The sequence below is a fragment of the Pleurodeles waltl genome, chromosome 6, assembly GCF_031143425.1.
Source record: "Pleurodeles waltl isolate 20211129_DDA chromosome 6, aPleWal1.hap1.20221129, whole genome shotgun sequence".
Classification (NCBI taxonomy): Eukaryota; Metazoa; Chordata; class Amphibia; order Caudata; family Salamandridae; genus Pleurodeles; species Pleurodeles waltl.
The window spans coordinates 1,311,632,729-1,311,659,545 of NC_090445.1; positions in this window are offsets into that span (position 1 = coordinate 1,311,632,729).

The following is a 26,817-nucleotide window of genomic DNA, read 5'->3' on the forward strand; positions in this document are numbered from 1 at the left end:
TTGACATGCTGTGATGTGGAAGAGCTGGAGATCAACACATTAAGGGGGTCATTCTGACCCTGGCAAACGACCGTGGAAGCACCGCCAACAGGCTGGCGGTGCTTCCATGGGCATTCTGACCGCGGCGGTACAGCCGCGGTCAGAAACGGGAAACCGGCGGTGTCCCACCGGTTTCCCGCTGCCCCAGGGAATCCTCCACGGGGGATTCCGACCCCCTTCCCGCCAGCCTGGTTTCTGGCGGTAACGGGTGTCGTGGGGCCCCTGGGGGCCCCTGCAGTGCCCATGCCATTGGCATGGGCACTGCAGGGGCCCCCTAACAGGGCCCCACATAGATTTCCAGTGTCTGCGTGGCAGACACTGAAAATCGCGACGGGTGCAACTGCACCCGTCGCACCTCTTCCACTCCGCCGGCTCCATTCGGAGCCGGCATCCTCGTGGAAGGGGGTTTCCCGCTGGGCGGGCGGCCTTCTGGCGGTCGCCCGCCAGCCCAGCGGGAAACTCAGAATGACCGCCGCGGTCATTTGACCGCGGTGCGGTCATTCAGCGGCTCCCGCCAGGCGTGCGGTTACCGCCGCCGGCGGGAGTCGGAATGACCCCCTAAGTGTACAGCATGAAAAAGAGGGAAAGAGAAGGGCCACAACATTGTTTCTTCTGCAAATAATTTTTTTAATAATTTTTTGAAAGGCAGACATTGCCCAAATAAATATACTTTCATCCATACTATGGAAAATATATGCACTTTGACAAGTAAAAAGAAAAATATAATTATTGCTAGCTGGAATGTATGGGATTTAAAGAGTGCACACTAGCAAAGATTTGAAAACCAGATGTAGTTTGTTTAATCAAAACCAATATTACACATAAGGATTCATCATGGCTGAAACAATAAGTATTTAAACTGGTTATTACTAATACATCCCAACAAGCTTCACCTCAGGTAGTAGCTATTCTAGGGCGTATAAGGGATGGATTTCAGGTACTAAGGGCCATATTTATACTTTTTGCCGTACAACTGCGCCAACGCAGTTGTGCGTCAAAAATTTTAACGCCGGCTAACGCCATTCCAAAGCGCCATGCGGGCGCCTTATTTATTGAATGACGTTAGCCGGCGCAGTTGACTGGTGTGCGTAAAAAAAAATGACTCACACCAGGCAGCGCCGGCGTAGGGGAAAATGGAGCTTGGGCGTCAAAAAATGGGGCAAGTCAGGTCTGAGGCAAAATATTGGCCTCAACCCGATTTGCGCCATTTTTTTTGACTCCCAACCCCCATTGAAATGACTCCTGTCTTAGCACAGACAGGAGTCATGCCCCCTTGCCCAATGGCCATGCCCATGGGACTTATGTCCCCTGGGCATGGTCATTGGGCATAGTGGCATGTAGGGGGGCACAAATCAGGCCCCCCTATGCCACAAAAAAAAACAAAAAAATACTACCTGAACTTACCTTAAGTTCCCTGGTATGGGTCCCTCCATCCTTGGGCGTCCTCCTGGGGTGGGCAAGGGTGGAAGGGGGTGTCCCTGGGGGCATGGGAGGGGACCTCTGTGCTCCTTCCGAGCCCACAGGTCCCTTAACGCCTGCCCTGACCAGGCATTAAAAAATGACGCAAAAGCGGCTGGACGTCATTTTTTACAGCCCGCCCACTCCCGTGCGTCATTTTTGCACGGGAGTTTAAATAAGGCGCACATGCCTTAGAGTCATTTTTTAGAAGGGAACGCCTACCTTGCATATCAGTAACGCAAGGTAGGTGTCCACGCTAAAAAATTACGCAAACTCAAAGATCTTTGGCGCTAGACGGGTCTAACGCCAAAGTATAAATATGGAGTTAGCTTTGCGTCGGATTTGCGTAAAAAAAAACGACGCAAATCCGGCGCAAACAGAGTATAAATATGCCCCTAAGATTGAAAGCAGATTAATGTGAGTGGAGGGCAATTACATAGACTTGCTATCATAAAATAGTCATTAAATCTGTATTAAATATGGTCATAATACAGGTGATCCCCACTGCCTTTAGAATTTATGGGATGGTTATGGAAAACAATATTATTAGATAATTCTAATTGTATAATTGATTTAAAAAAAATGCACTATCAATCGGAAAGCCTCTTGTTACAGGGTTAAATTTCGGAAAGCTACAAATAAGCTCAATGAAGAGCTTGGTCATGGAGATGTGTGGAGAGTGCTAAAGGCACATGAACCCAGATGTACATACTTTTCTTCAGTCCACAGTCAATGCCCCTGTATTGACATGGTTTTCATGCCCATCGGGCCATTCAGTCTCATATTGAAATGTATCCTCTGTTCTGCTCAGATCATAGTCCTCTTTAGTTGAAAATCAGTATAGGTCAGGAGTACAGATGTCAAGCTAGATGGACGTTTGATCCCACCTTGTTAGTTGATGCGGAATTTCGAGAATACATAGCCCAATCCATTACGGAATTTATTGATAATATTTTAAACACCTACCATTTAAATAGTGTTTTGGATGCCCTTTGACATACAGAAATAATACATAAACAATATTTAGACAATGTGTCACTATTGGAAAAAAATGCATGAAAGCTATTGAAAAAGAACAACTACAGAAACTGCACAGTCTCGAAATATACCATGTTATAATAATTAGACAATTCGCACAATAGAAGAATTTATTTAGACAAACGCTATCTTCTAGGGCACTAATAGGAAATGAAATAAGCGAGAGGGCTGCATTCAGCTTCATGTTGTATAAAGGGAAGGAATTAGAATACCGTGAGTCAGTTGGCCGACTCCTTGCTTATAAAATTAAGGCTAAATGAGATGCGTCCATAATTACAACAATTAACCTCTTAGCTGCTGGGCCTTTCCCCCCCAGTGCTGAGCCCTTTTTTGGCTATTTGGTGTAGTTTGCGCTTAGGCCTTCATAACTTTCTGTCCACAAAAGCTATCCACTCCAAATTTGTGCCCTTTTTTTCCAACATCCTTGGGATTCTAAAGGTACCCAGAGTTTCTGGGTTACACTGGAGAAGACCAAGAAATTAGCCAAAATACCGCTAAAGTTTTGTTTTGTTTTTTCAAAACAATGGGAAAAAAAGGGCTGACGAAGAAGGCTTGAAAATGGCACCAACAAAGGATTTGCGGTGCTAAAATCACCATCTTCCCAGATTTCAGGAACTGGCAGAGTTGAATCAGAAAACCATATTTTTCAACACAATTTTGGCTTTTTACTGGGACATACTTCATTTTTACTAAATTTGGTGCATTCAGCCTCCTTCCAGTTAGCGACAGGAATGGGTGTGAAACCAATACTGAATCCCAGAAAGCTAAGCATTTTTTTGAAAAGTAGACAACATTCTGAATTTAGCAAGGGGTCATTTGTGTAGATCCTACAAGGTTTTCCTACAGAAAATAACAGCTGAAATAAAAATAATATTGAACTTGAGCTGAAAAAAACAGCCATGTTTCTCCACGTTTTACTCTGTAACTTTTTCCTGCAATGTCAGATTTTTGAAAGCACTATACCATTACGTGTGCTGGACTCTTCTGGTTGCAGGGATATATAGGGCATGTAGGTTCATCAAGATCCCTAGGTACCCAGAGCCAATAAATGAGCTGCGCCTTGTAATGGGTTTTCATCCCGGGTATACAGCAATTAATTTGCTTAAATATAAGGAGTAAAAAATAGGTATCAAGAAAACCTTTGTATTTCCAAAGATGGCCACAAAATAAGGTGTTGAGAATCAGTGGTTATTTGCACATCTCTGAATTCCGGGGTGCTCATATTAGCATGTGCATTACAGGCCGTTTCTCAAATAGATGTCTTTTTTACACACTGTCTTATATTTGGAAGGAAAAAATGTATGGAAAAGCAAGAGGCAAGAACACTTGTTACACTATTCTGTGTTCCCCCAAGTCTACCAGTAAAAATGGTACTTCACTTGCATGGGTAGGCCTAATGCTCGTGACAGGAAAGGCAATATGGACACATCACATTTTAACACTGAAATCTGATGTGTTTTTTGCAAAGTGCCTAGCTGTACATTTTAGCCTCTAGCTCAGCTGGCACATAGGGAAACCTACCAAACCTGCAAATTTTTTAAAACTAGACACCTAGGAGAATCTAGAATGGACTGACTTGTGGGGCTCTCACGAGGTTCTGTTACCCAGAACCCTTTGCAAACCTCAAAATGTGGCCAAAAAACACTTTTTCCTCACATTACTGTGACAGAAAGTTCTGAAATCTGAGAGGAGCCACACATTTCCTTCCACCCAGCGTTCCCTCAAGTCTCCTGATAATGGGACCTCACTTGTGTGGGTAGACATAGCGCCTGTGACAGGAAATGCCACAAAACACAATGTGGACACATCACATATTCCTAAAGAAAACAAAGCTGTTTTTTGCAAAGTGCCTAGCTGTGGATTTTCACCTCTAGCTCAGCCGGCACCTGGGGATACCTACCAAACCTGTGCATTTGTTAAAACTAGACACCTAGGGGATTCCAGGATGGGCTGACTTATGGGGCTCTCACCATGTTCTGTTACCCAGAATCCTTTGCAAACCTCAAAATGTGGCCAAAGAAACACTTTTTCCTCACATTTCGGTGACAGAAAGTTCTGGAATCTGAGAGGAGCCACAAATTTCCTTCCACCCAGCATTCCCCCAAGCCTCCCATTAAAAAATGGTACCTCACTTGTGTGGGTAGGCCTAGTGTCCGCGACAGGAATAGATCACATAACGGTCAATTTTGGTCCTTACATGAGGCAACTGTTGACCCTGGGGTGATCCATTCCTGACGCAGGCACTAGGTATAGGCACTCAAGTGGGGTAGTGTTTTTATTAGGACAGGTGAGGAATCACTGGGTGGTAGGAATTATGTGGATCCCAGCATATTCCTGTAGTTTGTTTGACAGAATGCAAGAAAAATAGAGTTTTTATTCATCATTTCAGCTTTGCAGGGTATTCTGGGTAAGAAAACTTTGGGGAATTCGCACAATTCACACCTCTGTGGACTCCCCCGGATGTTTGGGTTTAGTAATGTTTGGGTTTAGTATGTTTCCCTATATAGCCACCGAACCCAGGACCAAAAACACAGGCCTGCCTTACAAAACCAGTTTGTTTTGTGATAGATAATTTTGATGTCTCCATAATACGATTTGGGCGGTGGAATTTGGGGCGGAACTAAATTGGGGAGCTCCCAAGAGAGCACTCTCTCTCTGTGTTTGCCACCCCATTTATCTGCTCTCTGGGTTGGGCTATCCCACTATTTCCCCGTTGCACAGACTGTGCTTGCGAAGGGACAGCAGGACTGTCCTCATCACCTCCCTCATAATTTACTGGAAGAGGAGTTATCCAATGGGACTTCTGCGACTGAAAAATCACTCCCAGAGTCTGCGCCATTGTCCTATCCCTCAGATGCTGTCTCAGTATCTGCTGTCTCAGTCTCTGATCCTATGTCAGAGCTGTCCTCTATAACCCGAGTGACGGTGTCAGCAGCAGTCATCCATCAAGATGCCATCTCTGCTATTAGCAAAACTGTTGCTCTACAACACAAGCCTACGTAGACAGTCACAAAATTGCTGGTGTGTGTGTGTGATACGTGCAACAGTAGAGGCCACCTTACCTGAGCTTCGTCCCTCAATCAGCGCGTTCTTTCAAGGCACTCAAAAAACACCTTGTCTCATACCATTCATCACAGTCTTTAGCAGCTCCTGCGCCCAGTCCAACAATCATTATTGGTTCTCCCACGTCCTCCTCCTCGGATTCCCTCATTACCATCCAGCAAAAGTGCCTTTCATCTCTCCATAGCCGTCCCCCATCCCTCACATACATTTCATTTGTATTATAGCGCAGGAAATGGCTCACTTTACTAATGTACTCAGCTATTTACACAAAAAACAGATTTGCTCTCTGCAGTAGGCATATAAACCTTCAGCACTTCTTTATGGCACTAAAACTGCCACTAGATAAAAGTCTGATCCTTTTGTAGCAGAAACATAATCACAAGTCTTACTTGACTTTTTTTATTGCTGTCTAAAAGCTAAAGTTGAAATGCGTCAGACGAAATATGTGCACTGCTTTGAAGACGCAAGCTGAAACTGCAAGACAACTGGTGGCAAATATATATATATATATATATATATATATATATATATATATATATATATAAATATTTATCACTTTTATATGTGGGTCTGGTTTTCCTGGGGGTCGATCGCAGCCCCCAGGGAAACCACACATGCATTGACAAAACTGATCTATATATATATATATATATATATATATATATATGAGTAGATAGATCTATCTACATGGATATATCTATAGATAGATCTATATATATATATACATGACTATCTATAGATATAACCATTTTCAAATTTTCAAAAGGTGGCCGATCCCCCCCAAGTGAAATCCCCGGTGTCTAGTGGCGTTTCAGGAAAGCCTTGTATGAAAGGGGAGAGTCTCCCCTTTCATACAAGGCCTTCCCAAACGTGGGGAAGGCCATTTGGGGCCGTTTTCCCGATCGGAGCAGGCAGCGGCCTCACGGCCACTTCCTGCTCCAATGGGGAAAACAACAATGTGACGTCATCACGCCTCGCGGCGCACACCGACCTCACAAAGGGGCGGGAGGGGGAAGGAGAAGACACAGAAAAACTTCTGTCTCTCCCGGGGAGTGAAAAAAAAAAATCCTCGGGTGCTTTTAACCCCCTCCCTGGTGTCGGTCACTGGTCGTGAACCACACTTAACGGGTTAAAGATGATGCAGGAGGGTTTTTAAAAGATCCTGAGGCTATCTTGGCTTTCATTCAGGAGTTTATGTGCAAAACTCTATACTGAAGGTACCTCTTGCAAGGAGGATGAAAAGTATAAATATATCAACAGATTATACTCTTCACTATAAAGTACAAGAATATTGTGCCACGCTAATATCATGGACAAAATATTGAGGGCCATCATAATGAAATGTAAATGCACAGAGGGAAGTATATATTTACTATTTGTTACTCCCCCTACATGCACCCTGAAGATGTAGCTATATAAATCTTCATGGTCCATACATGATGAGTTAGGTATAGATAACCTATACATACTACCTTTCAATGTTTTGTCACTTATTATTTTGTCCATGATGTTAGTGTGCCATTATTTCCTGGACCTGATATTCAGGAGCCATGCGATACTAATAGCTTTACCAAGTTTGCATGTAAGTGAGGTGGAAGCTTTAAATGCAGGGATGTAATTTGTGGAAATTCATATGGCTATTCTGCTCTTGCCCTCATGTAAAGTGGTTGGAAAGGATTATATTTCTTTTTATAAAACTTTCTTACACATTGATGCTATCTTGATAGCTAAAATCAATGTTGGGGTGGACGTATTCCTGGAACCAGGTTAACATTGCCAATTGTTTTTAAAATAAGCCTAAGGTAGAATGTGCATCATACCTCCCTGCATATTTAATTATTGCTGAAGGTAAAGTACATTCTAATGAAATAAACATAAATGTGATGGGTGGAATGCTTAAATTAATCTCAGACACTGGCAATCACTCAACCTCTTCCCATTATATCATTTTTTGCCCGCCATGCCTCTTCAGATTAGATTCAGCCATATGGAATTCAGTATTTGCCCTGCTCCAATAGGAACAGTTCATCCTGAAGTGCCAAGCCACGTCATAACTGAACTGGAACACAAGCAATCCAAGACTGATTTTGCCCTAGTTAAGTTTCTTCTGTCCATTAATAAAACTTTGTTCAATTTCAAATAGTAAAATCCTAAAAGACATACATCACAAAGTCATATATACAAATAATTTTCATTGCATACTAATGCATATACAGCAGTATAAAAAGATTAAAATATATTACAGATTAAAAAGTCATCAATACATTTCTGTGCTTAAGCACAGCCCATAAAAACTTCACCATACAATAACAAATACATATGTCTGATAAAAACTGTAGGTATATATAGGCAGGGGACATTATCGAAGACCAAGGGACTTTAAAATTGGTAAAATCCAGAGCTATGTCAAATCCTTATAAAATTTACAGAACAAAACACAATGCATCGTACTCTGTTCAGAAATATGGTCACAGGGACATTTGCTTAAAATCCTAGACGAGTCATGGAAACATATTAGGCGATGGAATATATGTAACCTAAAATGAGTTAAAATAAATTTGTGCTGTTCGTTGGGTACAAATATTAGGTAGGGTTGCAAATCAGGCGAAATCAGGGTTGTTACATGTCTACGAACAGTGGGCATTATCAGTTCACAAGGTAGCCTTTGATCATCACACAAAGCCAATCAGTCTGATCTGAGTTCGTTTCTGTTTACAGATGTGAAAAGCTCTGGCTGGGGAAAATATTATGCATGTCCCAAATCCGTCAGGGAAACTGGGAGGCAGCTTCTGCTTTAAGCACTCCTTTACAATATGCCTGTTTAAAGCAGCTTGCTCAGTAGGCCATATTTTATGCAATAATAAGATAGGTTGAATTTTCACCCCGTCAGTAGGAAACGGAAGCCCCAACTCAGCATGACACACATAAGAGGAACAACTGTCCAGGACTGCAAGGACAAATCGTAAGGATACATTTTCTACAATTTGCAGCTGTTGGCAATCTGAATTACCTCAAACACCCGTACCACCCGTACCACAGGTAACTGTGGACACACATTTTGTATTATAAATGGCCAGTAGGTCCTTCACAGGATTCCTCCCCAGCTTTCTGTAAAAGGTACAAAGTGTCATGGTCGATTTACAATACTGGAACTTTCTGGTATGTACAGCTGACTTTCAGCTACTGCTCTGATCAATCATTATGCCTAGGTAAGCAAAGGTTTTAGTAAACTCAATATGGGTGCCTTCAATAGATGGATTGCTATATTTTATGGGTCTTTTGCCACACTTCGTAACAAAGGTTTCCCCTTGTTAATCGAAAGCCCCAAGTTACGCATAAACATCGTAAATGCACCCAACAAAGGCCAATTGGAGTGCGGCCATTAGCACTGCGTCATCCGCAGAGAGAAGGGCCGAGATAGGGCGGCCCACAAAAGGGACATACATATATTGCTTTGTCAGAGCTTGCCCTGAGTTATTAACATATAGAGCAAATAGAAAAGGTGCTAAGATGCAACCTTGCCTGATTCCCTTCTCTATAAGGAACGTATGTGAACACTCCCTTAATCCCATATCTTACCATGGCTGTATTATCCGAAAACAACTGCCTCAAGAAATCAATCAAGGTGGGGTCCACTCCAATTTCTACCAGTACATGCCATAATTCACTATGAACCACACAATCAAAAGCAGATGATAGATCTACAAAGGCCAAATAAAGGTTGGAGTTTTTAATCTGTGTATATTTTCCTACATTGAGGGCCAGATTTAAACCCTGTTCAACTGTTCCAATGCCGGGTTGAAACACATACTGAAGCTCAGATAAAATCTCGTGTGACTCGTCCCAATCCTCTTATCTGTTCAAGAGCACACGTCCCACAACCTTCACCAAATAATCCAATAAGGATATTGGGCGGTAACAAGCAGGATTAAGACAGTCCCCTTCTTATGGACTGGAACTATGAGGGATTTGGACCAAGTGGCAGCAGGCATAATGTATGCAAAGGGGGCGTTCTCCCGTTAGGGGGATCGAAAAAATGGTGCAAAGAAATCCAAGAGATTTCCTTGCGTCATTTTCTTTTTGCTCAGAGCAGGCGTTAAAAGGAGGCACACCATTGCTTACAATGGGCCTCAATGGTCTGGTGTCAACATGTTTTACGCTAATCCTGCAAAGCTCCAAACTAGCATAAAAAATGTTGATGCTAGTTTCCCTAACTACAACCATGGTGCTCTGTATCTAAGATACACATTTAGTACCTAAATTTATTCCAAACCATTAGCATTTAGACTATTGGAAATCATAACAATATTAGCAAAATGTAACATGGCTTTGTTCATGAAATGGTACAACAATACACATTGATAATGCTATTGTAATGTTTGACACTGCCAACCCTTTGGAATACATGACTGACCTGATGCCACTGGATGCCTAAAAGGCATTTGATAGTGTTTCATGAAGTTTTTTGTCACCATGCATACAATGATGTTTCCCAAGAAATATAGCTAATACGGGCTCTTAATACCACTCCAACAGCCAGAATTGTATCCGCAATGCTGGCATCTAATGGTAAATTAAGTACTCATTATACTCCGCAATGCTGTCCTATCGCTCCTTTACTGTTATCCATTTATTTAGAATCCTGTCTTCAACATTTTCGTCAAAATGCCAACAGAGAAACCTACTGATCTATTGAATAACAAATGGCTCAAAATGTCAACATATGCTTTTGAAATTGCAGTTAAATCCCTAAAGTCATCCTAACTCTTGGAGGAATAGATAAAGAGGCTGGTCTATTTGTAAGGCCTCTGGCTATAAGCTCAACATAGGCTAATCTCAAATATTTACTAACACGATTTTTAGACTTGATGATCACATTGTCCAAGAAATAACTTATTTAGGCATTACGATGAGTAGCAGAGTTGACCAAATAGATTCAATTTTATGCTGCACTATCAAAGAGCCCATAAGGCAATTTGATTTTTTAAACTTCTATTGGTGTAAGGAGGGTGGGTTGTTCCACACATCAAGCTCTATTATTGGGATGCAATTTCTCAAACAAACAATGAAGTCATTAATAGTAGATTATCCTGACTGTCGATTTGTAAAAAACTATCAGCTTTGTATTGGGCTCTCACACTGGTGGCTTTCTGTATTTTTACTCTAGTTACTTTAGAAGGTCAGGTTTAAGTTTATTCAGATGATTCACAAGTCTTGTAAAGCTTGGGGTAGCTATTCTACTAATTTAGTTGTCAATATATGCCCTCCACTGCTGAGGTAGATGAATTTGAATTGGCAACACAAGTCAAGGAGATGAACACTAATGAGATGTACCTGGCCAGTTTGATGTGTGTCCTGGTGTGTTATCTAAATGCCATCTCTTTTTTTATTCCTCTACATCTAATTTATGTGGATTTGTGTTGGTTTTATTTATATAATGTAAGCTGTACCCATCCGTTTATGGGCAATTGTATTTTATTGCTTACATTTGTTCAATTATAAACACTAATATGTTGAAGATTAATTTTGTATATTTTATTTTTATACGTATTGTAAATTTAGTGAAGTTGACTTTCCCAAGTAGGCCATCAATGACACTGTTTTTGGATATGAACAATAACAAATAAAACTTGTTTTTACACAAAAACCTGCATTGTAGAGTTGTTGTTTATTGTTTTCACTTTGCAAAAATATGTAATTGCTTGCTTTTCTAAAAACATCAATTAAAGGTGACAGCACACATCATATAATTGATCAGTGTCTAATAAATCTAAAACTAAGGCCTATCCTATATGAACACAGGGCAGGATGGATGTTTATATAGTATGTGCACAGGTGATCAACACTTGCATATCTTCCTATTAATATAAACAAAGAGCTTGTGTAATCACAATGCCAAGACTACCTGTCACATATAAACTGATTGCTTTATGCTCCTACAATTTCTTTTGTGTAACTTCATTTGAATATTAACCACAAAAAACGGTTTAGGACTGCAGTAGATAGGAAATTATCAATCAGGCTAATAAACAATTACACATAGTAAATCTTATTTATAACTGTAACACTGTTGGCATGCTTGTCATATCCTTTTTGCTTTGGCAGTTGTTGCTCTTTCATCGATATCTCAAATCTGAGTCTGCTGTGAGTTTATAATATTTAACATGAAAGGGATCTTACGTGTTTTGGCTGGGAGGTGTCTGAACGCTTCTAGGCTGGCCAGCATTATTAGAACAACTAATAAATATTTTCGAGGATCACATACATCATGCAGCCAGCCTTGCACCATGACACAATGCTGCATTCATTGGGAATATCCAGCCTCAAATGTAGGCGTGCCAGTAGACTGCTTAAGCACAAAGGGCCAATTTAAAAGGCCTTAGCGCCACCTGAGCGGCGACATAGCATCACTTTTTGGACACTAAAGTGGTGTTAAAGTGGATTTTTTACACATGCCATATATACAAAGTGGTGCAATGCATGCATTGTGCCACTTTGTAAACCATTGTGCCACATCATGCCTGCGCCACAAATAATGTATGTAAGGGGGACGCTCCCCCATTAGGGGAGGCCGAAAAAATGGCGCAAGGAAATTTAAGAAATTTCCTTGTATCATTTTTTTGGCACTTTTATTGCCTGCTCAGAACAGGAATTAAAAGGGGGTATGCCATTGAATACACTGGGCCCCTATGTACTCTGCAGGAGTAGTACCAACATTTTGGCACTACTCCTGCAGAGTTCATAGTAGTGTCAGGAATTCTGATGTTATTGCCCCCTACCTTGCCCCATGGTGCATTGTACTTTAAATACAATGCACACATGGTGGCAGTAGGGGGTGCTAAGGGGCGCAAGGAAAGTGGTGCTGCACTGAGTGCAGCCCCACTTTTCTTAAATAAGCCCCAAAGTAGCTTAGAAACAATAGTAATGTTTAGGTATCTCCGATACAGCATAACTACTTACTTTGGTCACATGCATACTTACAATTCCAAATTTACCGCCAAATATTTTTCCTTTAGATTCTAATATATATTCAGCACTAATATTTTGAACAATTCATCGGCATACATTACATGTTTATGAACTGAAAATGTTTAGACCAACAAATTTCAGCACTTACATCTTTCTAATGGATGGAATTCATCGTCTCTTTCTCCTGTATTAGATCCACCATTTTCTGTTTGTTGAGCATCTTATTCACAGTTTATGTTTGATTAAATGCATATATTGTGAAGCACTACACATACTACTATAAATTTAAAGACCACAGGTGGTGTGTTCAGTCTGATCCCTCCTGATTGATCCAAACATCTAAACTAGAATATAAGAATTCCAAAAGCTCTTTCAACAATTTTCCTTGTTTTGTTTCAATGTTTGACTAAATTTCTTCTAACCATCATTCTGAGGTTGTGCAATTGAGGTCATTAACAAGGCCTGAAGAACATTTCTTGATCTCCTTTAACATAAAAAAAAATTATAACTTTTTAACTGTAGTGTATTCAAAACACTACTATTAGTGTACATTCATTATGGTAAATAACAACTGCACACATCTATTGATTTATAGTAGTAAATCTTAAATATGATAATCCACATTTTCTAATTCATTTTACTACACAAAGCCTGACTTTTCCGACAGAATCTGGTCTACCATTTATAAACAGTTACTTTTATAAAAAAAGAGAAGAACTGAGATAAATATATGATGCATGACAAAGTAAATGTGTACATTAGTTCTCATAACATATAGGGCCTCATGAACGATATTTTGGTGCAGGGCAGCATCGCAAGCCTTCATGCTGTGCTGGCCTGTGTCAAAACAAAAGAGCAGGAATGCACCATATCTATAAGATAGAAGGTGCGTTCCTGTCCTTGTCTCCTGCACTGGAGCACAAATTGCTGCCTAGTGCCAATACCATGGTGCAAGGGTGTCTGCATTGCAGGGAAGATTGTTTATGTGCAGGAAGGGACACCTTCCTGCACATAAACAATCATTAATGGAGTTTTCCTCTTTCTATGTGTGCTGTGTGCTCCTCCATAGCTGTCATTGACACAGATGTCGACTCATTCTAATAAACAGTATCTCCATGTCTAGAAATGATTTGGAATGTGTTTGTGGTCCAATGTCCATATATAAAAGAGATTTCTGTGACTACTTGGCCTGCTAGGGCAAAACACTGACTTTTGATGCATTTTTGCCACTGAAATACACTGCATGACTGTACTACATGCAACTTCTATTCTACTTTGCAAATAGCACTGTGTTAGCTCTGCATTACAATTTGTGTAGGGACACCTACCTGGCATAAAATTAGACCAGTGTGATGCAAGACGATTCCATTCAGGGTTTGAATGACTAAGGTGGTCATTTTGACCCTGGCGGTCCGAGACCGCCAGGGCTAATAGGACGGAAGCACCGCCAACAGGCTAGCGGTGCTTCCAGTCCTATTACGACCGCGGCGGAAGCGCCACGGTCGCACCGCCGGGGCCGGCGGTTTCCTGCCGTTTTAGCCCCGGCAGTAATAATCCGCCAGGGCAGCGCTGGAAGCAGCGCTGCCCTGGGGATTATGACACCCCTACCGCCAGCCTGTTTCTGGCGGTTTGCACCGCCAGGAAGAGGCTGGCGGTAAGGGGTGTCCTGGGGCCCCTGGGGGCCCCTGCACTGCCCATGCCACTGGCATGGGCAGTGCAGGGGCCCCCTAACAAGGCCCCGGCCAGCTTTTCACTGTCTGCATAGCAGACAGTGAAAAGCGCGACAGGTGCAACTGCACCCGTCGCACGGCCGTAACACCGCCGGCTCCATTAGGAGCCGGCTCCTATGTTGTGGCCTCATCCCCGCTGGGCTGGCGGGCGCAAACTTGGTTTGCGCCCGGCGGCCCAGCGGGAATGTCATAATGGGGGCCGCGTGAGTGCGGCCTCATTGGCGGCCGCACCAAGGTCGTAATGACACCCTAAGTCCTCAAACAATGACCTGATTGTACCATTGCAGAGCTTGGTAAATGTTACTTCAGCGCTTGTGTTTTTGTCCGTCGATTTGCACAAAGCACGAATGACGCAAGGTCTTAGTAAATTTGCCCCTTGCTCTGTTAGCAGTGTTTTCATATGTACTAATGCTGTGTGCCAATTTGGTGTATTGGTCCTGAGAGGAGTGAGAACAGGCAAAATTCTACCCAAACTCCCTTGCTGGTACCCTCCTAGGAAGTAGTACTATCCTGGTGCTGCAGACTGCAGTGCAGTTTCTAATTTTGGCAGGGAGAGGCTGGGCTCCCTGCCCCCCTTGATTAAACTCCCTTGAGAGGATATAGGGGGTCATTCTGACCCCGGCGGCCAATGGCATGGGCACTGCAGGGGCCCCTGTAAGAGGGCCCCACTTTGAATTTCAGTGTCTGCTCAGCGGACACTGAAATTCGCGACGGGTGCTACTGCACCCCTCGCACATCCTCCACTCCGCCAGCTCCATTCGGAGCCGGCATCCTCATGGAGGGGTGTTTCCCACTGGGCTGGCGGGCGGCCTTTTGGCGGTCGCCCGCCAGCCCAGTGGGAAACCCAGAATACCTGCGGCGGTCTTTTGACCGCGCAGCGGTATTCTGGCGGTTCCCTCCAGGCGGGCGGCTCCCGCCGCCCACCGGGGTCAGAATGACCCCCATAGTCTTGTGAGGCCTTGCTACTTCATTAGCACTACTCTGGTGTGTAGAAGCTCTTGAAATCAAGAAGCTATAATCTTTGGTAGAAATGTTTGAAGCACTGGCTGTGATATTGTTGCAGCCGATAAAAAAACAATATGAAATTTTGACATTACACTGAGAATGATATTGCTCGTCTTTTAACATTATAAAGTGTTGTTTTTTACATTACACATCACCTTCTGATATCGCCATACCATGAGAAGCAAAACATATCTAGAGAGCAGTACGTTGCTGAGCAAGGGTGGGAACCTGAGTTACAATCCAGGATCATTTACAATGAGTAACTGAAGTCATTATCTAATTGTGGTTTCTGTAATCAAACGATGGACTGACTCACGCTGTGTCTGCATTGTGCTCTACCTGTAAGCCCAATATATCATAATACACTACAAAAGTATGTGTGTTCTGTGAACATGTGGTATAATTTACAGAATAATCAATCCCTAGCTGGACCACATCATGTGATGAATTACCTCATCCATTTGTGATATTACAAGGTACCATGCCTTCTGCCTCATCCTCTGTGATGTCACCAAGCGACTTGATATCTTGGTGCAACCTAATAACACACAGTAGCAGATCTGTCAGCCATAGACATCAATTCACCACAATGCCCCGGGTAGGTGAAGTGTCATCACACAGTAGTTGACTCAGACACACAGGCTTCCATATACAGACACATTCAACCATTCTTTGTAAGATAAACACACTCACCTGCAAGCATGGTTGTTGGAAAATGGGTTATTGGTAAGGGCAGGTAAGTTCCTTCACCTAGCAATATGCCACTAACCCCCAATTAGGTCCAGTTAGGTCTCCATAAATTAAACCCAGCTCAACCCTTGGTAGGTTGGCAATGAGCGACAAGGATTAATTTAGGAGACAAATGTGTAAAACATTTCAAAATCACAAAACACTAAATAATTAAAACACAAAACAGAATAAAAATCCAAAACCAATTTATAAACATAGATTATATTTGTATCTTTAAGATGACACCACAATTATTAAAATTGGATAAGGGGAACCGGAGATATGAATTCTTAAAGAATTAATGTTTTCTATAGCATAGAAGCAACTAGCACTCAAAGGGTTAAAAAAGGTCACACTGGAAAAGGACAAAGTCCAGAGTTTAAGCCACCCACAAAATAACACTGTTACACTTACTTTCAGAAGTGTTTCTTGATTCAGGAAAGTGGTCTACAGCACCAGACAAGAGTTCAGAGGCTTTGGTTTGCCTCTTGGGGTCTGGGACTACAACTCCCATAATGCACCTATTCACCTTATAGAGTTGCTCCAAACTTCTGGATCTTCTTCCAGAGGTCCTTTTTGGGACCTTAAAGTGTCCACAACTTGACCCAAGGTTCCAGAATCTCTGAGTTGCTCCTTGGGAGTTGTGACTACAATTCCCAGAATGCACTTGGTCAAAATCCTCAACTGGCCACAGGACGCTGGTCAGCTGGACTTTGCTTGCAGGACTTGATGCGGGGTACTGTGGGCAGCTCCTTTGTACCTGTAGCAAACTTGGAGTTCCTTCTTGAAGCAGTAGAAGACATGCAAAGCCCTTTTAGTGGTGAAGCCGAAGTGTGCAGCTAGTGCAGTCCTTCAGAGTGCAGTGTCCAGGTGCAGGTCAGGGGTCCAGCAGGGAAGTCCTTCTTCTTCTTTATCTTGTTCCTTGTAGGGATCTCAGGTGTGGGTGCAGCTGTGCCATATTTATCATTGCTCCTGGGGTAGAAAGCAGAGGGGTTCTGGTTGTCCAATCACAGGCAGATTCCTTCCAGCTTTGATGACCACTTCTTGGGAAGTGAGGCAAAAATCAATCCCAGGGAGAAACAATCTTCAAAAATCCTACATGGCTGAAAATGATTTGTAGAGGTTACATCTGGCTGAGCCCACACACTGGTGCGGCTAAAAATCCTAAATACGCCCCTCTCCTGCCCTCTTCTAATCTAATAAAGGGATCACCTAATTGTCTAGGGTTGCAGGAAATGTGGGAGGTCCTGAGCTGCTCCAAATGTCCTTCCATGCCTTTTAAGACCGGTTTGGCTGCTCTCCAACATCCTGTTTCACCATCTGCTGAGGCAGATCTCCTCCCCCATGCACATCCTTTGTGTTCAGCCCAGGCCCCTTCTCACCTCATCAAGGCAGACTCTCAAGGCTTCCAGAGGCTGGCCAATCAGAGAAGGGCACTACAGAGCTGAAATTGGCAACTTTTAGATAGAGTTTTACAACTCTTTACCTGCACTAGTTATATTAGGCCCAAAAATGGCAAGTTGTGGGATTTATTATAACAATTATTTGATACCAAACTCAAGATATCTGTCTCTTATGGGACTTTTTTGATTAAAATACAGTCTCCCCAGGTTAGCCTATGGAGGCAATTCACCACAGTGAGGGAAAAACTAATTTGGCAGTTTTACCTCACCAGGGATTATAAAACAATTTCTATAAGGTCCTTGCTTATAGCTACATACACCCAACCCTAGGGGCACATAGGACACACATTAGGGGTAACCTATATGTAAAAATAAGGTAGTTTAAGACTTTGGAATTACTTTTAATTCCAAACTCGAATATCAATAGGAGTACTGGGCATCAAGCTGTGGCATACACTGATTCCAAGTCTGTGGGTTGAGTCAAGCCATCTGTGGTTCGGGAAAGGAAAAAAAACGGAACTGTGCCGGACTGCCTTTATCTGATTTCAACAAGAATGGGTGAAACAGTTGCAGAATATGAAACTTACCCTCTTACTCTATGCTCATAGGACATATGGGGAGATTTACTATTTTTTAGAACAACTACTAAAGATGCTGTGCTACACAGCACCAAGGGGAGTGTAGGAAAGTACCATCTTGCCTGGCATGTTACCCCCATTTGTACTTGTGTGTATGTTTGTTTTTGCCTGTGTTACTGGGATCCTGCTAGCCATGACCCCAGTGCTCATAACTTATGCCCTATATGTGTTCCCTGTGTGGTGTCTAACTCTATCACTGAGGCTCTGCTAACCAGAACCTCAGTGTTTATGCTCTCTCTGCTTTTAAAATTGTCACTGCAGGCTAGTGGCTGATTTTACCAATTCTGATTGGCACACTGGAACACCCTTATAATTCCCTAGTATATGGTACCTAGGTACCCAAGGAATTGGGGTTCTAGGAGATCCTTCCGGGCTGCAGCATTTCTTTTGCCACCCACAGGGAGCTCAGACAATTCTTACACAGGACTGCCACTGCAGCCTGAGTGAAATAATGTCCATGTCATTTACCAGCCATTTTCCACTGCACTTAAGTAACTTATAAGACACCTATATGGCTAACCCCCACTTAGTGAAGGTTAGGTTCCAAAGTTACTAAGTGTGACGGCACCCTGGCACTAGCCAAGGTGCCCCCACATTGTTCAGGGCAATTTCCCCGGACTTTGTGAGTGTGGAGACACCATTACACGCGTGAACTACATATAGGTCAATACTTATGTGTAGCTTCACAATGGTAACTCCGAACATGGCCATGTAACATCTCTAAGATCATGGAATTGACCCCACCATGCCAAATCAGGTATCGGAGTGCCAATTCCATGCATCCCCGGGGCTCCAGCATTGACCACGGGTACTCCCAAACTAACTCTCTGAGGTTTTCTCTGCAGCTACCGCTGCTGCCAACCCTCAGACAGGATTTTGCCCCCGTGGGGCCTGGGCAGCCCAGTCCCAGGAAGGCAGAACAAAGGATTTCCTCTGAGAGAGGCTGTTACACCCTCTCCCTTCAGAAATAGGTGTTAAGGTCCTGAGAGGAGTAGCCTCTCCTGGCCTCTGAGAATGCTTTGAAGGGCACAGATGGTGCCCATCTCTGCCTAAGCCCGGCCAAACTGGTTCAGGGATCCCCAAGCCCTGCTCTGGCAAGAAACTGGACAAAGGAAAGGGGAGTGACCACCTCCCAGACCTCTGCCATCTTGAATGTAGAGGTGTGAGGGCACAATGGAGACCTCTGAGTGGCCAGTGCCAGCAGGTGACATCAGAGACCCCTCCTGATAGGTTCTTACCTGGTTAGGTAGCCAATCCACCTCCACCCCAAGACCCTGAAAAGTAGGAGTAAAGTTGCTTTGACAAGGGCTCAGGCCAAAAAGCAAAAAGGACAGGGAAACTTGGATCCTGGAACAATGGACCAAGTGCTCCCAAAAGCTAGGGGTAGGAAGGGTAAATCCTTGCCCACTATCCCTCCCTCACCAGAAGATTCCCCTTTTGAGGAAGAGAAATCCTATCCCTGACAGATCCTACAGCAGATGAGCTGGCGGCAGACACTGCTGCGCTTTTGGGTGCAGGGGGCCTGCTAGGGAAGAGCTGAGTGTGGCACAGCAGACCTGTCCCACACTAGAGGGTTTCAGACAGCAAGCTGTCAAACAGCAGAATGGGGATGCCAGTGATAGCCATAAGGTGTATTGGGAAGACAACCTCCTGTATACTGAATCAAGGGACCCTAAACCTGGAGCTTCCAGGAGATTGGTCATCCAGTACAGGGAGTTCCTTCTTACCTTGGCACATGACATTCCTTTGGCTGGGCATTTGGGCCAAAGCAAAACTTGGGACAGACTTGTTCCCCTGTTTCATTGGCCTCATATTTCAGAGGACACCAAAGGGTTTTGTCACTCTTGTGTGACCTGCCAAGCCAGTGGCAAGACTGGTGGCACTCCAAAGGCCCCCTTAATTCCACTTCCTGTGGTTGGGATGCCCTTTGAAAGGGTAGGAGTTGACATAGTTGGCCCCCTTGACCCTCCAACAGCTTCAGGCAATAGGTTTATCCTGGTGGTAGTGGACCATGCCACTAGGTACCCTGAAGCAATCCTGTTAAGGACCACTACAGCTCCTGCAGTGGCAAAGGCCCTCCTTCAAATCTTTTCCAGGGTGGGTTTCCCTAAGGAAGTGGTGTCAGACAGGCACAGTAGCTTCATGTCTGCATACCTCAAAGCAATGTGGAAGGAGTGTGGTGTAACATACAAGTTCACTACTCCTTATCATCCACAAACAAATGGTCTGGTTGAGAGGTTTAATAAAACTCTTGAAGGTATGATAATGGGACTCCCTGAAAAACTCAGAAGGAGATGGGATGTCCTGTTACCTTGCCTCCTTTATGCTTACATGGAGGTACCCCAAAAAGTAGTGGGCTTTAGCCCCTTTGAACTCCTCTTTGGGCACCCTGTGAGAGGTCCCCTTGCACTTGTTAAGGAGGGTTGGGACCAACCTTTAAAAGCTCTGAAACAGGACATTGTGGACTATGTACTTGGCCTAAGATCAAGAATGGCTGAGTACATGAAAAAGGCCAGTAAAAACCTTCAGGCCATCCAAGAGCTGCAAAAGCAATGGCATGACCCAAAGGCTGTCCTGACCCAGTCCCACCCTGTAGGAAAGTACCATCTTGCCTGGCATGTTACCCCCATATTTCACTGTATGTATGTTGTTTTAGTCCTTGTGTCACTGGGACCCTGCCAGACAGGGCCCCAGTGCTCATAGTATGTGCCCTGTATATGTTCCCTGTGTGGTGCCTAACTGTCTCTCTGAGGCTCTGCTAATCAGAATCTCAGTGGTTATGCTCTCTCTGCTTTCCAAATTTGACACTGACAGGCTAGTGACTAAATTTACCAATTCACATTGGCATACTGGTACACCCATATAAGTGCCTGCTTCTGTGAGGGCTCTCTGAGTTGCTGAGCGCCCCTTCTGTCTCCTCCTCCAAAAGGCGACATCCTGGCCCTTCCTGGTCCTCAGCAGCACCCAAAACCCTCTACCGCGACCCTTGCAGCTAGCAAGGCTTGTTTGCGGTATTTCTGCATGGGAACACCTCTGCAAGCTTCATTGCGACGTGGGACATCTGTCTTCCATAGGAGAAGTTCCTAGTCCTCTTCTTTCTTGCAGAACTCTAAGCTTTCTTTCATCTGGAGGCAGCTTCCTTGCACCTTCACCCGGGGTTTCCTGGGCTCCTGCCTCCCTGGACACTGTTGCGACTATTGGACTTGGTCTCCTTGCCTTGCAGGTCCTCAGGTCCGGAAATCCGTTGTCAGTGCACTGCTGGTGTTTGTTGTTCTTGCAGAATCCCCCTATCACGACTATTGTGCTCTTTTGGGGTAGTAGGTGCACTTTACTCCTACTTTTCAGGGTCTTGGGGTGGGGTCTTTTGGTAACCCTCACTGTTTTCTTACAGTCCCAGCAACCCTCTACAAGCTCACATAGATCTGGGTTCCATTTGTGGTTCGCATTCCACTTTTGGAGTATATGGTTTGTGTTGCCCCTATACCTATGTTCTCCTATTGCAACCTATTGTAATTCTACACTGTTTGAAATTACTTTTCTGACTCTTACTTACCTATTTTGGGTTTGTGTACATATAACTTGTGTATAGTACTTACCTTCTTACTGAGGGTACTCACTGAGATACTTGTGGCATATTGTAATAAAAATAAAGTACCTTTATTTTTAGGAACTCTGTGTATTGTGTTTTCTTATGATATTGTGCATATGATATAAGTGGTATAGTAGGAGTTTTGCATGTCTCCTAGTTCAGCCTAAGCTGCTTTGCCATAGCTACCTTCTATCAGCCCAAGCTGCTAGAAACACCTCTATTCTACCAATAAGGGGTAACTGGACCTGGCACAAGGTGTAAGTACCTTTGGTACCCACTACAAGCCAGGCCAGCCTCCTACATTGGTGGCAGCAGTGGGATAAGTACTTGTAAGTACCTTACCACTTTGTCATTTTGTACTTTTCATAAGAGTATCAGGTACCAAACAGTTCGATGTATGTACACATAACCAAAAGGTTTGCTTTCCTACTCTTAAACTTTTTACAAAGTTCTGATTTTTTTTTTTAAACTTCTAAATGTTTTCTAAAAGTTAGAAAAAGTTTTTTCTCTGTGCTTTAAAAAGTTCTGAAACTTTTTCTCTCTTCTACCTATCTCTAAACCTTTTGCTATCATGTCTGTGGTAGATTCAGCTCCCAAAACTGTCAATGCTACTTATGACATTTTGAACTACAAGAGCTTAAGGAGTCTCTGCTTAGATAGAGGTTTAGTTAGAGGGAAGAACCCTACAAAACAGTTTCTGTTTAACATGCTTATGGTGGATGACCAGAACCAGTCTGGCCCATCCAATGAGAGGTTAGTAGAAGATTCCCAGTCTGATTCAGAGGAACCCCTTGAGGAAGCTCGGTCAGGGGGGGGTTCTGATAAGGGTCTGCCCCCTAGCAGGACACCTGGTAATGCTGGTAGTAATGGAGGTTCCCATCACAGTAGGGCATCCTTTATTCCTAGAGGCCAGGTTACCAGGGTCCAGACAGGTAGGGACAGGTCCCCCTCTGAAATTTCCCATTTGTCATCAGTGTCAAAGCATTCCCAACCCACCCACCCTGAGGATAACTTGTTAGAAAGAGAACTCAAAAAGTTGAGGGTTGAAGAGACCAGACTGAAGCTTAACAGCAACGGTTGGCCTTAGATAGGGAATCCCTACACATTGAGAAGGAAAGGCAGAGGATGGGGTGAGGACCCCATGGTGGCAGCAGCAGTATTCCTGATAGTAATCCTGTTAGAGAGCATGATTCCAGGAATGTGCACAAGATAGTCCCCCTTTACAAGGAGGGGGATGACATCAACAAGTGGTTTGCTGCATTTGAGAGGGCCTGTATGGTACAATTGGTCCCTCAAAGGCAGTGGGCTGCTATTTTGTGGCTAGCTTTCACTGGAAAGGGTAGGGATAGGCTCCTTACTGTTAGAGAAAGTGAAGCTAACAATTACACTGTATTGAAGGATGCACTCTTGGATGGATTTGGCTTAACCACTGAACAATACAGGATTAAGTTCAGAGACACCAGAAAAGAGTGCTCTCAAGACTGGACAGATTTTGTGGACTGTTCAGTGAAGGCCTTGGAAGGGTGGTTACATGGCAGTAAGGTATCTGACTATGAAAACCTGTATTATCTTATTCTGAGAGAGCATATTCTGAACAACTGTGTTTCTGACTTGTTGCACCAATACCTAGTGGACTCGGATCTGACCTCTCCCCAAGAATTGGGAAAGAAGGCAGACAAGTGGGTCAGAACAAGGGTGAACAGAAAAGTTCATACAGGGGGTGACAAGGATGGCAAGAAGAAGGATGGTAAGTCTTCTGACAAGGGTGGGGACAAAAGTAAAGATTCTGAGCCTTCATCAGGCCCACAAAAATCCTCTGGGGGTGGTGGGTCCAAATCATCTTCCAATAATCAACATAAAAGGCCTTGGTGTTATTTGTGTAAAGTCAAAGGCCATTGGTAAACTGACTCCAGTTGTCCAAAGAAAAACACCAAACCTCCCACCACCACAACCCCTGCTGCAAATTCTAGTGCCCCTAGTAATAGCAGTGGTGGTGGGAAACCTACTAATAGCCAATCCAAGGGTGTAGATGGGCTCACTATTGGCAATGTAGTTGGGGTAGTTCTTGTTAGGGAGACCACAGAGGCTGTTTTAGTCTCTGAAGGTGCCATTGATTTGGCCACCTTGGTTGCTTGTCCCCTTAATATGGATAAGTACAAGCAACTTCCCCTAATAAATGGTGTTGAGGTTCAGGCCTACAGGGACACAGGAACCCCACTCCATTTAGGCCAGTCTGCTACTTCCAGAATTACCTCACTTTTGACAAGTACCCGGCTCCTACCACAGGGAGCCTAGCTCACTTCCATTGTTACCATAGAGACGAGTCCCCCTGAACAAAAAATAAAAATTGTGGTCCATTAGATGTTCATAGTTTAGTCCAAAAGCTGAAAACGAGACCTAAATTCTTATCTCCCTAAGCGCGAAGGAAAACACAACAATCCATTCGTGGATCGCTGCATAGTGAAGGAGCAGGGAGGCACGTTTTTGGGTAGGACAAAATAAACAAACGTAAAAATTAAATGAATAAATGAATAAAACCTTATATGCCTCACCGCAGCACCACTACTCTTTCTTTGGTCACTGCAGGCATGTGCTCCCAGCCTTCCCTCAGCCAATACTAATGCTCCATGAAAACTGTGTTAGGATTGGCCAGAGCGTCCTGGCTTGTTGCTCCCAGGGAAACTGGGAGCCTGTGCCTGCTAACTCCAACCCGGCAACAGAGTGCTGGGTTGGACAGAGTACAGTGCGCATGTGTGTTTGACCAGCCTGAGACGGCCGACCAAACACAAATGTGGACTGAGGGTAGTGCACACCACTGACCTCCATGGCTGTCATTCCCCCATGGCCCCACACTTTTAAAAATAAAACAATAATAAACATAGTTTATCATCTTATATTTTTAAAGCTTCACAGCAGCTGCCGCTGGTTGTGGCGATGCTCCACTGCCACAGTGGAAAAGCCACTGCTGCAACTATCCCCCCCCCCGAACCAGGTTGAATATTCAGAGAGTCCTGCTTGTCAAAATACTTATCTAAAGCTGGGTACCACATGAACACCTCTCTTAATTGGAGATCCAGTGCCCAGACATTCCTAAGAAACATAGGGCCTCATTTACGCAGCTCTAGCGGCACACTGCGCCACTGAAGCATCACTTTTTTTTTAAATGCTTCGGGCACAGTGTGCCAGCCCATATTTACAAGGCCACTCAAAGCCACTGTGCGTAGGTTTTCATGGCTTTGTAAATATGGACCCCTTTCAATCAAAACACTGCATAAAAGGGCGTTCCATGGGTGTTGCTTGGGATGTTCCTACGCAACACCCATGGAACCCGAAGGAATCTGATGCATTCCCAGATTTACAAGTCCGGGAATGTTTCATATTCCTATGCCACCTCAAGGGTGGTGTAAGAATCACGTAACAGGGAGAAATATCTTTATTTCTCCCTGGTTTACCCCTCATTATGTGTGCTGCATTCTGCAGCACACATAGAGGAAAATACCCCTTATGATGGTTTTTGTGCAGGAAGGTGTCTCCTTCTGCATAAAAAAAAATAATCTCTGCAATGCAGGCATCCTTGCACCATGGTGCAAGAGTGCCTGTGTTGGCGCTATGCAACGATTTGTGCGCCAGCACAGAGGGAGAGGACAGAAATGCGCTGTATCTTGTAGATAATGTGGTGGCACAGGACGGCACAGCAAGGCACTTGCTGCACTGCCCTGCTCCATGGACATCGTAAATGGGGCCCATAAGACGCTTGATGGACTTCCCGCTCATTGGCTACTGGTAAAGAGTGTGAGGGGCTTCAGGAAAAAGGAATATGGGTGGGGATTCTTTTAGTCACGTAGTGCTTGAGGATAGGTGAGACCTCCTTGCGTAGTAAGTACTTGGACAAGGTTATTCAGGAAAACACAGGTATGGACGAGAAGATATTCATGAATGGGAAGAAAAATGCGGGGAAGAAGAGGTGCGTGAATGGAAAGAGAGGCAATAGAAAGTAGCTATGCATGAATAGGAGTAGAGGCAACAGGAAAACAGGCATGAATGGGAAGAGACACACAAATGTGAGGGAAGCATGAATGTGATGCCACGGGGTGTTTCTGAAATTAGACGCATCACTGGAAAGAGAGACACTGAAAACACTGAAAAATAGGCATAGGCACCAAGGGCCATATTTATGGGATTGTGGCGAAGAGCAGAAACGCAGCACAGCAAGTCACGTTGCTGCTCTGTGCTGTCACAGAGAAAGGACAAGAATGTGCCTTATTTAAGAGAATATGGGCCCATAATTATACTTTTTGACGCAAAACTGCGGCAACGCAGTTTTGCGTCAAAAAAATTAGCGCCGGCTAACGCCATTCTGAAGCGCCATGCGGGCGCCGTATTTATTGAATGACGTTAGCCGGCGTTAGCCTCCGGCGCCGTCTGGTGTGCGTTAAAAAAAACGACATACACCAGGCAGCGCCGGCGTAGGGGGATATGGAGCTTGGGCATCAAGAAATGGGGCAAGTCAGGTTGAGGCAATTTTTTCGCCTCAACCCGATTTGCGCCATTTTTTTTCACTCCCAACCCCCATAGAAATGACTCCTGTCTTAGCAAAGACAGGAGTCATGCCCCCTTGCCCAGTGGCCATGCCCAGGGGACTTCTGTCCCCTGGGCATGGTCATTGGGCATAGTGGCATCTAGGGGGGCACAAATCAGGCCCCCCTATGCCACAATTTTTTTTTTTTTTAAACACTTACCTGAACTTACCTTAATGTCCCTGGGATGGGTCCCTCCAGCCTTGGGTGTCCTCCTGGGGTGGGCATGGGTGACAGGGGGTGTCCCTGGGGGCATGGGGGGGCACCTGTGGGCTCCTTCAGAGCCCACAGGTCCCTTAACGCCTGCCTTTTGCAGGTGCTAAAAAACGGCGCAAAAGCGGCCGTACGTAAATTTTTTTGACCCGCCCACTCCTGGGCGTGATTTTTGCCCGGGAGTATAAATCCCACGCACATGCCTCGGAGTCGATTTTTTAGACGGGAACGCCTACCTTGCATATAATTAACGCAAAGTAGGTGTCCACGCTAAAAAATGACGCTAACTCCATGGACTTTGGCGCTAGACGCGTCTAACGCCAAAGTATAAATATGGAGTTAGTTTTGCGACGAAATTGTGTAAAA